At 41.6% G+C, this 12,812-nt stretch overlaps 1 protein-coding gene across 2 annotated transcripts in view; it reads right to left on the bottom strand.

Moving 5' to 3' along the window:
- The window catches only part of flnba (filamin B a), an 85,744-nt gene that overhangs the window by 48,484 nt on the left and 24,448 nt on the right, over positions 1 to 12,812 (bottom strand). The gene's annotated exons all lie outside the window — the stretch shown is intronic.

Here is a 12,812-nt window from a genome sequence, read left to right as displayed (position 1 = left end):
ACTTTGACGATGATAGAACCCAACATGATGTACACGTAAAGTTTCACTGAGAAAAAAATTAAGGAAAAGAAGGTTGAAAAACACATTCTATCTTTTCAGACTTTAACTGAACTAAATGAAATTTAACATGACTCCTCAAGATGAAGGGGGACGAGGGAAAATGGAGCAACACTGAGGCCCAGTCCTGCTAGTGACTTACTGTGAATATCAACACTTTACCTACTTCTAGCAGAGCAGAACAGAGTGCTGCAGGGTAATGTTACTGATTAATCAGACCTCACTGTACCAGCTGGTACCTCACACCAGCTAAAGCACACACACATACACGAGGCAATACTAGCTAATCTTTGGCTGCAGCACACCGAGTTCAGAGAGACGCAGACAAAACATTCCACTCATTTTTAATCTCTCCATCCACATTTCTCTCTCACATAATAAAAAGTTATTCATTACGAGGAAAAAAAGAGAAACTCGTTTGCTAATTCATCGTCTCACATCTGTAGTTTCAAAAATGGTGGAGACACAAGGGTGGATTGAGATATGCCAAGGACACAGTTAAATCAGGAGACTATGACTAGATTATTTTTTCTGACTGCAAAATAAAAAACACAGAGCATTAATATTCAGCATGAGCTCTGAATAAGTTGTCAGATGGTTTAATAGAATAGGAATTGTCATTACGAGCAGTAGAGGTGATGTTGAGTGACTCTACTCCTGTCCAAGCTTTGTGGTGATAAGTCAAAATGTTGGTAAGGATATTTTTGCATCTGTATTCCCACCATCCAAGAGCAAATCTAAAAGTGTATCTCACAGGAAGTTAAATGAAGACGATCAATCAATCAATAAGTTTATTTCTGTGTCTGGTACAGAGGTCAAGACCGACTGTAGCTGAGCACAAAGACTGGAAGCAGAGAGAAGCTGCTGGCCGAGCTCCATCAAAACACACGGCAGGAAATGGTTGGTGGATGTGGTGAGCATGAAGTGTGCAGCAAGCGGGCAACCCATCGGGAGTGACTTGGGGTTCAGCGTCATGCTCGAGGATGTTTCCAGTGTTGTGCACGTTCACACTTGCACACACGCTCACAAATGCCAGCTCATAGTTAAGTTCACACACATCAAATAAATTACTTCAGTCCCAAAAAAATAACTAGCTTGAAATGTGCATGTCTTCAGTTTTTGTTTTTTATAATGAAATAAAATCTCGTGATCATCACTTGCAGATATTTCCTAACACCGGCCAGATACAACTCAAATTCGATGTTGATGTGGTCAACATTCAAACTTGCTTTTTTTTCAGATCCAACAGGCACAATAAATGCAAGACTTTTTCCGGTGAAATCTGTAATTTTTTTGATTTGTTCAACAAGTCCTTTAAATATCTATATGAACTGGCTTCAGCAGTACCAGGTAGCTGCGTTGACTGCTGGTGCATACCCGGTGCTATAAAATGAGCATTGTGAATTGTCGCAAGAGTGAACCAAGCTCATGTTCAAGTTCATAAGTTGCAAACAGATGCATTAGGTTTACTGTTCACCAAAATATGAGCATGTTCAATGAACGCGCTTTTTCAGCACATTCACGCTGGACACTTGTGGACATGTGGACAAAAGGAGGGATCGAACAGCCAACCTGTAATTAGAGGACAACCAGCTCTACCTGCTAATGACAAATACATGTCAGTCCAGCATTTCCTTCAGCATAGGAATATTGCAGATGACTTGAAGCAGGAGAGGGGCGGGTCACACACACACACACACACACACACACGCTAGAGCTTCAGGAGTGCAGACAACGTTATTTGCTAAAATCGGTTTTTGATGTTTGTATTGATTTCTTTCAGAATTTTGTAGAGTTTGAGTCTGAGCTGTGATTTTAAACCAATATGCTGTAGCTGCATCTCTGACTTTTACTTTTACACCTTTATTTTCCCCACTCATTGCAACACATGCTGCTCGGATTACTTTCTGCCATGTGAACACACAATGTGATCAATCAGTCACTCAAACACAGATCCTGAAATATTAAAACAGTCACCTCAGTCATTCAATATGTGGCTTTTGCAGTGCAGTGTAGCACCTCTGCTTGTTTTCCCTCAAGCATAACAATCCTAATTTTATATCTCATAAAACTTGTTCTGATGTCAGCAGGGCGGGGCTCCTCCATTACAAAATGCTGCCTTGCATTGTGCTGTTTCTGTGTATTTAACACATGTAGAAATAAACAACACCATCTACATGGCCAGCACACACCTCACTGTCTCTTTCACTAGATTTACAGTTCTATACCAGCGCTCATCAGTAAACAATACCACTCTAGAGCCTTCACGCCTTCATAGTTACCAAATATGTTTGTCTCTGCTGGATTATGCAACTGCAGGCTGGCTTTCGACACTGCGTGCATGTGTGTACATGTGTGTATTGAGTGCGTTTGTGTGTGATAAATCTTATGATCCACCTGGTGAATCTGCTTCACTGTCAGCAGACCAGCTGTGGTCCAAACATGTTTCAGCAACTCAGGTTTAAGTGGAGCTCTGGGAGACTGCTGCCTCACCCATGGGTGACACAACATTGTTAATGACTGCGGATATTCAACATACACATGCACATACACACACAGGGGAGAGGTTGCGACATGCTGCTTTCTACATTCCCAATCTCTCTTTTCCCAGACTCAACACACTCATTTATCTTTTTGTATTTCTGTCTTTCTTTGACTGTTTGTACTTTTTCTCCTCCTCTGACACTTCCACTGTCTCCACTTGTTTTTTTACGTCTCATTTCTCTTTCTCCCTGTCCCTCTAAGGTTGACCTGCCACACCTGTGTGTGTGTGTGTGTGTGTGTGTGTGTGTGTGAGTGAGTGTGTGAGTGTGTCACTACCAGCCGCCTCTCCAGCAAACATCCTGTCAGTGAGTAGCACCAGTCAGCGGCCTTTACCCTCCAAACACACACTCACAGAGCTCCACCCATGGCTGAGCTCACCCACTCAGCTTAACTTATCAGTCACACCAAATGGGACACTTTCTTTACAGAAACCAGGTGATGAACTAACAACCTGTTTAAGTTAGATGTGCTTGTTGCATGAGAAAGAGATTAATATCAGTATAATTATTTTTCCTTTTAATCTCTGAATGCAAGTTTCTGAAAATTACGTAGTTGGTTTAAACACAGTATTTCCTCACTTCCCCCAAGTTCAGTGATTTATAACCTTTTTGGCTTGTGGCCTATTAAACCGAAGCCATTTCTATTTTTGACCCATTGTTAACAGTTACATAAGTCTATGGGTTATGACCAGGTCAAGCAATGACTGTTTTTCCACTGTTTTAATGAATAGAGAGGGAAAAATGCAAAGATCAGGGTGGCAGTCCCCAACCTCAGATTTTTCATGGGACCCCTGTCCTGACCCTGAGGGACCTCCAGCAGGGCTGTCATTTTTTTAAAAGTTATCTATAGTCATTTTTTAATCTGAACACAACCAACACAGCTTAACTACAATTTGGTTTGGTATGCATGTTTTTTATTCTGCTTTCCTGTTCTGTTAATGGTTCGTGACGCCTCAGATTTATTTTGGGACCCCTTATAGCAGTGGTTTCCAACTGGTCCTGCCTCTGGGCCCAGATTTCACCTGAAGGTGCTTTCACACCTGCCCTGTTTGGTTCAGTTCAATCAAACTCAATTTCATTTGCCCCCTAAGTGCGGTTCTTTTGGGCAGGTGTGAACACAGCAATTGCACTCCGGTGTGCACCAAAAGAACCGGGCTGAGACCTTCTTGAAGAGGTGGTCTTGGTCTGGTTACAAACAAACTCTGGTGCGGTTCGTTTGTGGTAAAAGCATATTCATGTTCTCACGCAAGGCATTTTATCTGGTCTGCTTGTAAATGCTGCTGTGAGAACACGAACCAACTCTAAGCAATTATACAACTTTGCAAAAAAATTAACCCTGATTCAGACCAAAGCAAGACAACTCGAGGTCTGGAAGCACCCTTAGACATTAGTTAAAGGTCCACACAGTTATATATTCAGCATCATACTTGCGTTTGAAATCATCAAGCTAATTTGCTGACTCCATCAATTAGCTGTCCATTAGTCACTCACTCTACAGCAGGAAACAGCACTTCAAAATTAAAGTGCTGTACCGGAAATTCATTGTATGTTTTTTCAAACTTCACACATTTGCGATTCACTTGCAGTCCATTCAGAATGGACTCGCGACCCACTTTTGGACTGTGACCCACCAGTTGGGAACCACTGCCATGTCAGGTCATGACACCACTGCTTTCCTGCCATTGAACCATGTTGTGGTTTTATTTGCCCATGTTTTTATATCTGTTCATATCTAAATCTGTGTAGGTGTTTGTGTGTAGTGTGGGTGAAATAATACTGTTTAACATTTTAAAAGTTACTGTTTAAACTTAAATTACTATTTTTTGCCTTTGAACTTAATTTCATTAAAACACAACAGATCATCAGACTGGGAACTAACCACTCTGTGTGAGTGGGTGTGTGTGTGTGTCCTTGCCGACACAGTTTTGTGAGTAACGAGGCTATCGCCATGGTAGCCTATTGTTCACATAAAGGACAAGAGTAAGGGAGAGACAAAGAGGGGGAGGGAGGAGGAAGAGTGTTAGAAAAAAATATAAATGCAGCGAGTCAAAACACTGATAGATGAAGAGCAAAACAACAAAAACACACCAAAGTATTCCTCAGATTTGAGCTCTCAGGTTAGGTGTGTGTGTTAGAGGGTTTAAACAGCTCCAATACTCTGCTGCATTGTTTCCAGCTGCTCAAAGCCTGATCTCTCCTTCCTCTCTGAGTACCTCATCATCTTCCTCATGTGACTGACTCTCAGGTCTGGGAAACCAAAAGTGCTCAACAGTCTGCTGATTTTTCGACCCCAAAGTGACAACAGTCTAAACAAGGAGACAAATCTTGAACTAATGTTTTACCACACTCCAAGTGAACAACACTGACGTAATATTCTGGGTTTGGTCCAAAGAACACAGTCATAAATACAGCAGCAGTCGCAGCATGCCATCTCACGCAGACGCACACCCACACCCACACGCACACACACACACATACACGCGCGTGCGCGCACACACACACACACACACACACACACACACACACACACACACACACACACACACACACACACACACACACACACGGGCAGGTAATGACAAGTGCTATCAATCATGTCTTTCATGTCTTTACTGGCCTTGTTAAATACAATCATGCCGATGGTGAAGTCCTGAAAATATTTGACCCTGACAAGCCCAAATAAATAAAGTGAGGATCTCTTGTGAAAGTGGCCCCTGGAGCAGAGGTTTCAGAGACTGGATGAAGACACAGATTTACAGAAGATAAAAAACTGGTCTACATAACACTGACATATGGCTAAACAATGACGACTGCCTGATTGCCTGGGGCAAGTAAAGTGACTCATTGGGCAAGTAAATGTCGTAACTTGTTTACCTGATTGGGCAAGTAGTACAGAAGAATTACAAAATCCATCTCGCTTTCTTCTAATCTCTGTTGAGAGGTGGACATGTGGGGTGCATGACAGCATTTCAACTGACTGTTCGCTAAGCCCCGCCCCTTTGTGATGGTCCGACAAGCTGTCAGTGTAAGCATTTAGCCAACACTGTAACTAACTGCACTCCCTGAAGAAATATTATCATATTTTGGAGAGCAAAACAGTGATTCCAGAGAGAAGCAGACAGAGGGGTCTACAGTCTGTGTTTGAAGGATATATCCAGGATGTCAAACTGACTCAGCAGCAACAACAGGTTAAAAAGACAAAGATAGTTAGAAGCTAAAGCCGAACTATAGGCCACAGATCACAGTGTAAAAGTGAACCACCACATCACTGCTGATCGCCACACAAGACAATGAATATAAAGGGAAACTTTGCTGATATTGAACCAGCTGTGTGGCATCGCAGTGTGTGCAGATGAACGGTGTTTGGCTTCACTCCTCGTGCCGGACGGGCAGGGATCTCCGGGGGGAAGTCAAACAACGTTAATCTGCACACAATGTCATGACACACAGCTGGTTAAATATGAGCAAAGTTTTCCTCCTTTCCTTCACTGGTTCCTGTACAGCAGGGTCGATCTTTGTTTCAATGTTAACTCTACACTTTTCAGGGTTTGATTTTGGTTTTAGAACAGGGAAGAAACGTATATCTTTTTCCAACCTCTCCAGGTAACGAGTATCACACACAACATTTAGCTCCAAATCCACAAAACCAGCCTGAAAATGAAGGAAATCTGAAACGAGTATTTTTCTGGCCTTCTTGCATAACCAAGCAAAATGCTGATAGTACTAGAAATGTTCCGAGTATCAACTGGTTAACTACAGCTGAAAACATAACGCTGCCGCTGGGTCGAGAGCTGCCCCTAGCACCAATTTGATGCTTTGCTGTGCAGTGCGTCAACAGAAGACCTCACACAGTTATTAACTACTTTTCCCAAAAGATCTGTATTTCTTCCACCTCTGCATTAGCTTTGAATCATGTGTGGACACCCACTACTTAAACTTGACTGCTCACCTCAAGAGCTAATCTCCAGAACTGGGGCTCACAAGGTAATACCTATTTTGCCATTGTCTTTATAATGACAGGATTGTGGGTCATACAGCTCATGATATTTCTTGACCTTAACAATGAGTCTCTCCTAGAGAGACAGCAACAGCATGGGCGGTGAGGTGAGGAGTCAAGCTGCTATGGGGGCAGAGAGGAAGAGCTGCTACGGGAGCTGGGATGTACTAGGAGGCAGTGTGTGGCATGGAGTGCTGCGAGGTAGCAGTGCAAGTACCAGTGCACGTCTAGCTGCCTGCGGTTTGGGGTTATACATAGAAAATAATAGGGGCAGCTGTTTTGACGCATTTTTAGGCAATTAGTCCTTCTTATGGTCATTTGATGTGTGTGTGCTTATTCAGTGGTGTGGTTATGTAGAAAATCTCGATAAATGTTTGGCACCAGCCTAAAAGGATCTGCAGTGCTGATTATCAAAAACTGTCCAGAGAGGTGGATGGTCCAGGTCCAGGTCTCTACTGACCGACACCTACTGGAGCACCAGCCGGAGCAATCCGTTTTCAGAGTCAACATGCTACAGCTATGACTCCTCCACCCCCTCAGCAATATTAAACACTGCAGTCACCTCCTCTTTCATTCAGAGATTTATCTGTCCACAAACCCATTCACAAAAGCTCCCCATTTAATTCAGCCCGGATTTGCGTCAGATAAACAGTGTTTGAGCCTCTCAGCAAGCCGCTACTGCTGCAGATACCTGCTGATTTGTTGACTTGTTGCCATGGAGACACAACAATGCCGGGGCAACAAGGACACTAATGGAGATGTGGGGGCTGGGAGGGTTTAAGTTTGCATTGGGGGAGACAAAGAATGTGTACAAGGAGAAACGGAAAGTGAAGGAGAGCGATAAAGTTAAAGAGTGTGTATGTACAAAGTGTGTGTGCATGTGTGTGTGTGTAAAGGTGAATCGAGTTGGAACAAAATGCCTCTCTTATCAGTGTGGCACACCCTCTCTGGTGCAGGAAGTTACACAATGAGCCAACAGCAACAGCTACAGGAATACCTGCTCAGTCTGCTGAATCCAGCCGGACTTTATATATACCTTATAACCAGCCTGTAACAAGTCCAGACGTTCATCGACACACACTGACAACTAACCAAACTGACTACCAACGAGTTAAGCTGCAGACTGGGTCAAGAAAGAAAGAAACAAAGACAGCAATCAGGTCTTTAAGTGGATGCTCCTTCCCAGTATTTCTTTGAGATGTTCATACATCAGTTCATACATTACATACCCAAGGATAAAAACGTAACAGATGTACAGATCTTCAGGGTAAAGATGACTAATATCAATTTGAAAAATGTATTCTGGCTATTTTAAACAAACATGCTAATGTTTCAGCTTTGTGCCTTCATCAGAGCTCTGTGCATTGGGTGATCACACTGAAACAAAAGCAGCCTTAAACCAACATAAAGTAGAACATGACGATAAGATGAGGCCCAGAATGGACCTCATAGATTTTCTCTAGTAAGAGAGTGACCTCTGAGAGACAGTTTTAAGTCAAATCTGATGACCCATTCAATCCTGACTCAAGCTGTAAGTGTGAGACTTATGTCAGGAAGTGAGACACATGGTTGTCAGGTAACTGCTTCTCATGCGTCAACATTTTTTCACCTAGTGACGTCTGTTATTCAGTACATGTGCAGGTCTGAAGCTGCTAGTGTGCTTCTTAGTAACTGTTTATTGTATGGTGAAATAACTTTAAAAAGCCTCTCCCTGACACTCACCTTCACAACTTCAGATTAGGGTGGGCTGTGTCTGAAGAGTACTGTAAATGTTTTTAAAACCAACATTCACACTCAAGTTACACTTAAGCCCTTTTTACACAAAGATCGCACTCTAGGGCCACGGCGATGTCTTTTCTTTATGCCTCCTTTGCATTTTTACACAGAGCCAAACAACAGTGACATCATGTCAGTACAGTGTGTGATTTTTAATAGCATCCCAGCAAAACCAAAAGAGGCGTAACAAGCTTGACATTTACCACAACAGCGTCTGTCTCTTGTGTGACATAACATTCGCGTCAGTAGCGCATTATAAACTATAACAATGGCATAACAATAATTCACCATCCCTGTTATTTGGCAGCTGATCTCGTCCTCTGCTTAGAGGTAAGGAGCTCCTAAATCTCATTGTTTTCCCAATTTGCGGACATTTTTAGCTTCTGTTTTTCTTTTTTGCTTTAGCCACTAACTGCCAATAGCTGTTTTTAAATCTACTGCAGTGGGTTGCACACACTTTGTCAAAATGTCACAACTGTCCTGCCCATGGTCCCGTCCTGCCAGCTGTCCTGTTTATACAAACAAGGTTACAGCTCTGTTACCTCCTCCTGTAGCAGCTTAAAGATGAGACAACTCTGTCCCCCCAATCTGCGATCATACTTTATACACAGAACGACAAGGCGGCATAACGTCACCATATACCCCCTTTAAACAGGCAGTGTAAAAGCAGCTCTATTGGACTTGTACAGCCGGACATGTTTGAGTCACCAGAGTCAGAGGTCACTGACCTGCCTGAATTTCAACCTAGTTCTTTTCAATTTGCTACAGAATGGTTATTTTTATCTATTTTTCAAACAAAACTCAATAGTTCTTATTCTTATATAGTGTAGGGGCAGGGCTTATGCTCAGGGTTGTTTCACTGCATCATCAGGAGGGCTTTTAGCCCCACCCAAAAAATCCTGAACACAGAAATGGTGAATACAGTTTTACGGTTTAAGTCCTCACTACTGTACAGTACTGTATAGTTCCTGGTCTTTTCACGTTTTCAACAAGTGTTTCACCCTGATTTTACTGGATTTGCCAAAAACAGACATCTGGTTATTTTACCTGTATACTGTTTCTTAATTGAACTTTCTGCTTTATCATGATGTATACCACTACAATATACATTTAGTGTCTAGATACCATGTTGAAAGATTTTATTTGTATGATCCGCCCTTACTTGACCATCATCTTTCTCTCTGTTTCAATGACGTTGTTGTTGAGAGTATGTCACAAGAATTGGTTTGTAAATCTGTGGCCTGCTGTGATGTTCAGTGGTTTGAGATTTGACTTTAGGGCTCTCTGAGGGATGTTTCAAAATATGAAAATGTGAGAGGGCGGTCCTACCGCTTTTAATACAATAACTTGACTTTGGTCTACTTAATACAAAACACATTTAGAAGCCTTTTGTTCAAATCTGTCCTTCTAAATCCAACACACACACACACACACACACACACACACAATAACAAAATAAATAAGGATAAAAGCCCAGTCACACCTGCCTACAGGTGAGACAGTCAGGTAACTGTACTTCACTCTGGTGTGACAGTTGAATACCTGCCCCTCTTTCTCTCCATCTCTCTCCTCTCTGACTACGTCTCGCCCTCGGAGGCACAACCGCTGTCCAACTTAAAAACAGCTGCTCCTTCACACGATGACTACATCACCATCTCACACATGTTCTGCTTCCTACCCAACAATTTACTGCTGCACAGTACAGAACAGTCGACGCCTGGGGCACATCATCACACTGATGTCAGCTAACACAGCCCGTCCCACAGCAGCAGAGTGAGGACACCCCGTCTTCATCTGTTTAATACTACAACACATGTCGACACGTCAAATTTAACAAAACCTTGTCCTATCGATGTATGTAATTGAATTATCTGACATGTCATAAATTATAAGTAAACAATTCGACGATGTGCAGTGTGACGATTTTATCATAAGTTTCTCTTCCAGTATTTCCAGTTCATAATGAAGTTTATACAACAGTTAGTTTCGTCAGAGTATTTTGATTGTATAAAATGGAGGTGGTCTAATTTCAGTTCACTTCAAGCCTGCAGTGCGGTTCGCTTAACCCGTGCACTGTGAACACAAAGTGCTCCAGGTTCACTTGCCTCTTTGCCAGTGTATTTAGCCCTCTAGATCAGATGCTGTTGCACTGGGATGCTTGATAGAACAGACGAAACCACATCGGCCTGTAACGCGTGCAAGGACGCAGGGCGAGGAGTAGTTTGGTCCACGGAAGATACTGCACGTCTCCACATGTGGAATGTAGAATACATCAGACAGAAACAGTCTACAGCACAGAAACGCTAAGCTTTTCCTCCTAAATTCACCTGAAAGCGAGGGGCTTCATAACCACACTGCAGTGCCACATCAAAGTAACAACAACACTAAATCAAGAATATGATATATAAGCTACAGCATGACCAGAAGGAGGTCTGAGGCCCCATCAGAGCTGAAGTTGACCAGAAAGAGAACTGAGTCCTTTTTCAAATGAACTGACAATGTGAACACAAAAAGAACAGAGTCCTTTTTCTGTTGGTCCACTTTTTTGGTGCACTTTCAGAAAACTGAATTTGAATCATTTAAAAAAGACTATACGTGAAAACACTCTGAGGGTTGTCCTAACCACAATTTTGTACCTCAATATGAAACCTATTACCACAAATAACATTCAAGTTAAATTAATGAATGGTCAGAAAAGGACAAAGGAACGGAAAGAAGCCTGGATGCTTAACTGTAAATTTCCAGATATGCTCATATAACATCAGAGGACGATGCAATGTGCTGATTAAGCTGCTGACTCATCAGCATCACACATACTCCAACAAAGGGACTGTCAACAGATTTATTTCACTGGTCGCACAATAAATGGAAACACACACGTAGCCTGCCTGATAAACAGCAGCTGGCCTGTGGTCAAGTGTAGACCTAGTTCACAGAATATAGCAAGCTGGTGTGCAGGAATGTTTATGTGTTGCTTGGCAACAGTACAGTGCCAGTCCAATTGCCGAACTATTTGTGTTGGTGGAGCCAATAAATCATTAAACAAACAAACGAGTCATAACCTGTTGCTGCTTTTTCCTGTTGATAAATGTAATTTCATTTACTGTTTATATGAGTAAAATAGCCATGACTGGGGCAAAAGATGTTACAGACATTTATTAATTGGTTGGGTCAGTTAAAACTGCAATAACTGATTTGTTTTTGCCATTTGGAGGCTGCGTTGTCACCTTTCAAGTTGATATTTACACATCAAGTGGTTACAGTGCAACATTATTACACCTGATGAAGCCCAGTATTCCCTCTCTTTTAGCTCTGTTTTGGTCTCCACCAAATCCTGAGGGAAATATCTGTCTCTTTACCTGCTGAATGCTCCACCAAGTCGTTTTTAAGAATGTTGTCTCCTTTGAGAGCAGTAAGAGTGAAACAAAACGGGTTAAAGTTGTAAGCCACACAGTTTAACAATGAGCTGAGACTCACTATAACACTTCATAAAGTCGAGAGGAGCTGCTGATTCAGCTGATAATTCTGTGAGTTCACCACTACGTGCAAGCCCCAAAACCTTCCCTAGATGATCAAAGTTAACAGAATGAGCATTTGTAAATCAATTAGTCATGCTGTGTAATTTTGAAGTAGTGGAGACTTTGTTCTTCTTGCATGGCAATCAATTGATTGGAGATCACATTTGACAGGAGCAAAACTGTATCAAAACATCCGCTGACAAATTCTCAGACAACTTGTGCAGTAAAAGTCTCATTTATCCAAAACACATGCGTTCTTGCAAAAAAAATTATGAAAAAAAAAAAAAAACCCTTAAAAACAAACAAACATGGTATTGGAGTCTGGCTTTGAACAGAGCATAGATCAGTGTCATGTTCAGTTCAATTTTAAATTGTAAGTTTTTAGTGAAAATGCATGTGTTTAGGATGTACTGAGCATATGACTGGATTAACAAAACATGGATTATACTAAAGATAAAGATTATACTAAAGATGGTCCCAAATCAATCAATAAATGAATGAATATCTTCTTTTTCTCTTACGTATGATTGTTATCATTTAATAGGGGAGGTACCTTCAGAATCCATTTTTGGCTTCTAACCTCTCCTGCACAACGTTTTAACTTTTTCCTGTCTTTTCTATACATGTATGTGCAAATAAACTAAACTAAACTAAAATGATCACCTTTTTCCAGGGAGGCATGTGAGAAAAATACAGTTTTCTTCACAAATTCAGGGTAACACGGCATGATTAACTCATCATTTTTTGGGTGTATTCCACAAGTATTCCTCACAAATGAACGATTGAATCCATCTTAAAGTACAATAGTAGTGTTTCTGCATGTTTTATCTTCTTCGTTACCAGTGCTGTTTAAATTGAATTACTGCTAACAAATCTTAAGTGCATAATTTTGAATGCCTTCTTCCTAAGCAGCAACTAGTT

This window comes from Epinephelus lanceolatus, chromosome 1 (genome assembly GCF_041903045.1).
Source record: "Epinephelus lanceolatus isolate andai-2023 chromosome 1, ASM4190304v1, whole genome shotgun sequence".
NCBI classification, from domain to species: domain Eukaryota; kingdom Metazoa; phylum Chordata; class Actinopteri; order Perciformes; family Serranidae; genus Epinephelus; species Epinephelus lanceolatus.
The sequence above is the reverse complement of the archived record's forward strand: the minus strand, read 5'-3'. Positions and strand labels throughout refer to the sequence as shown.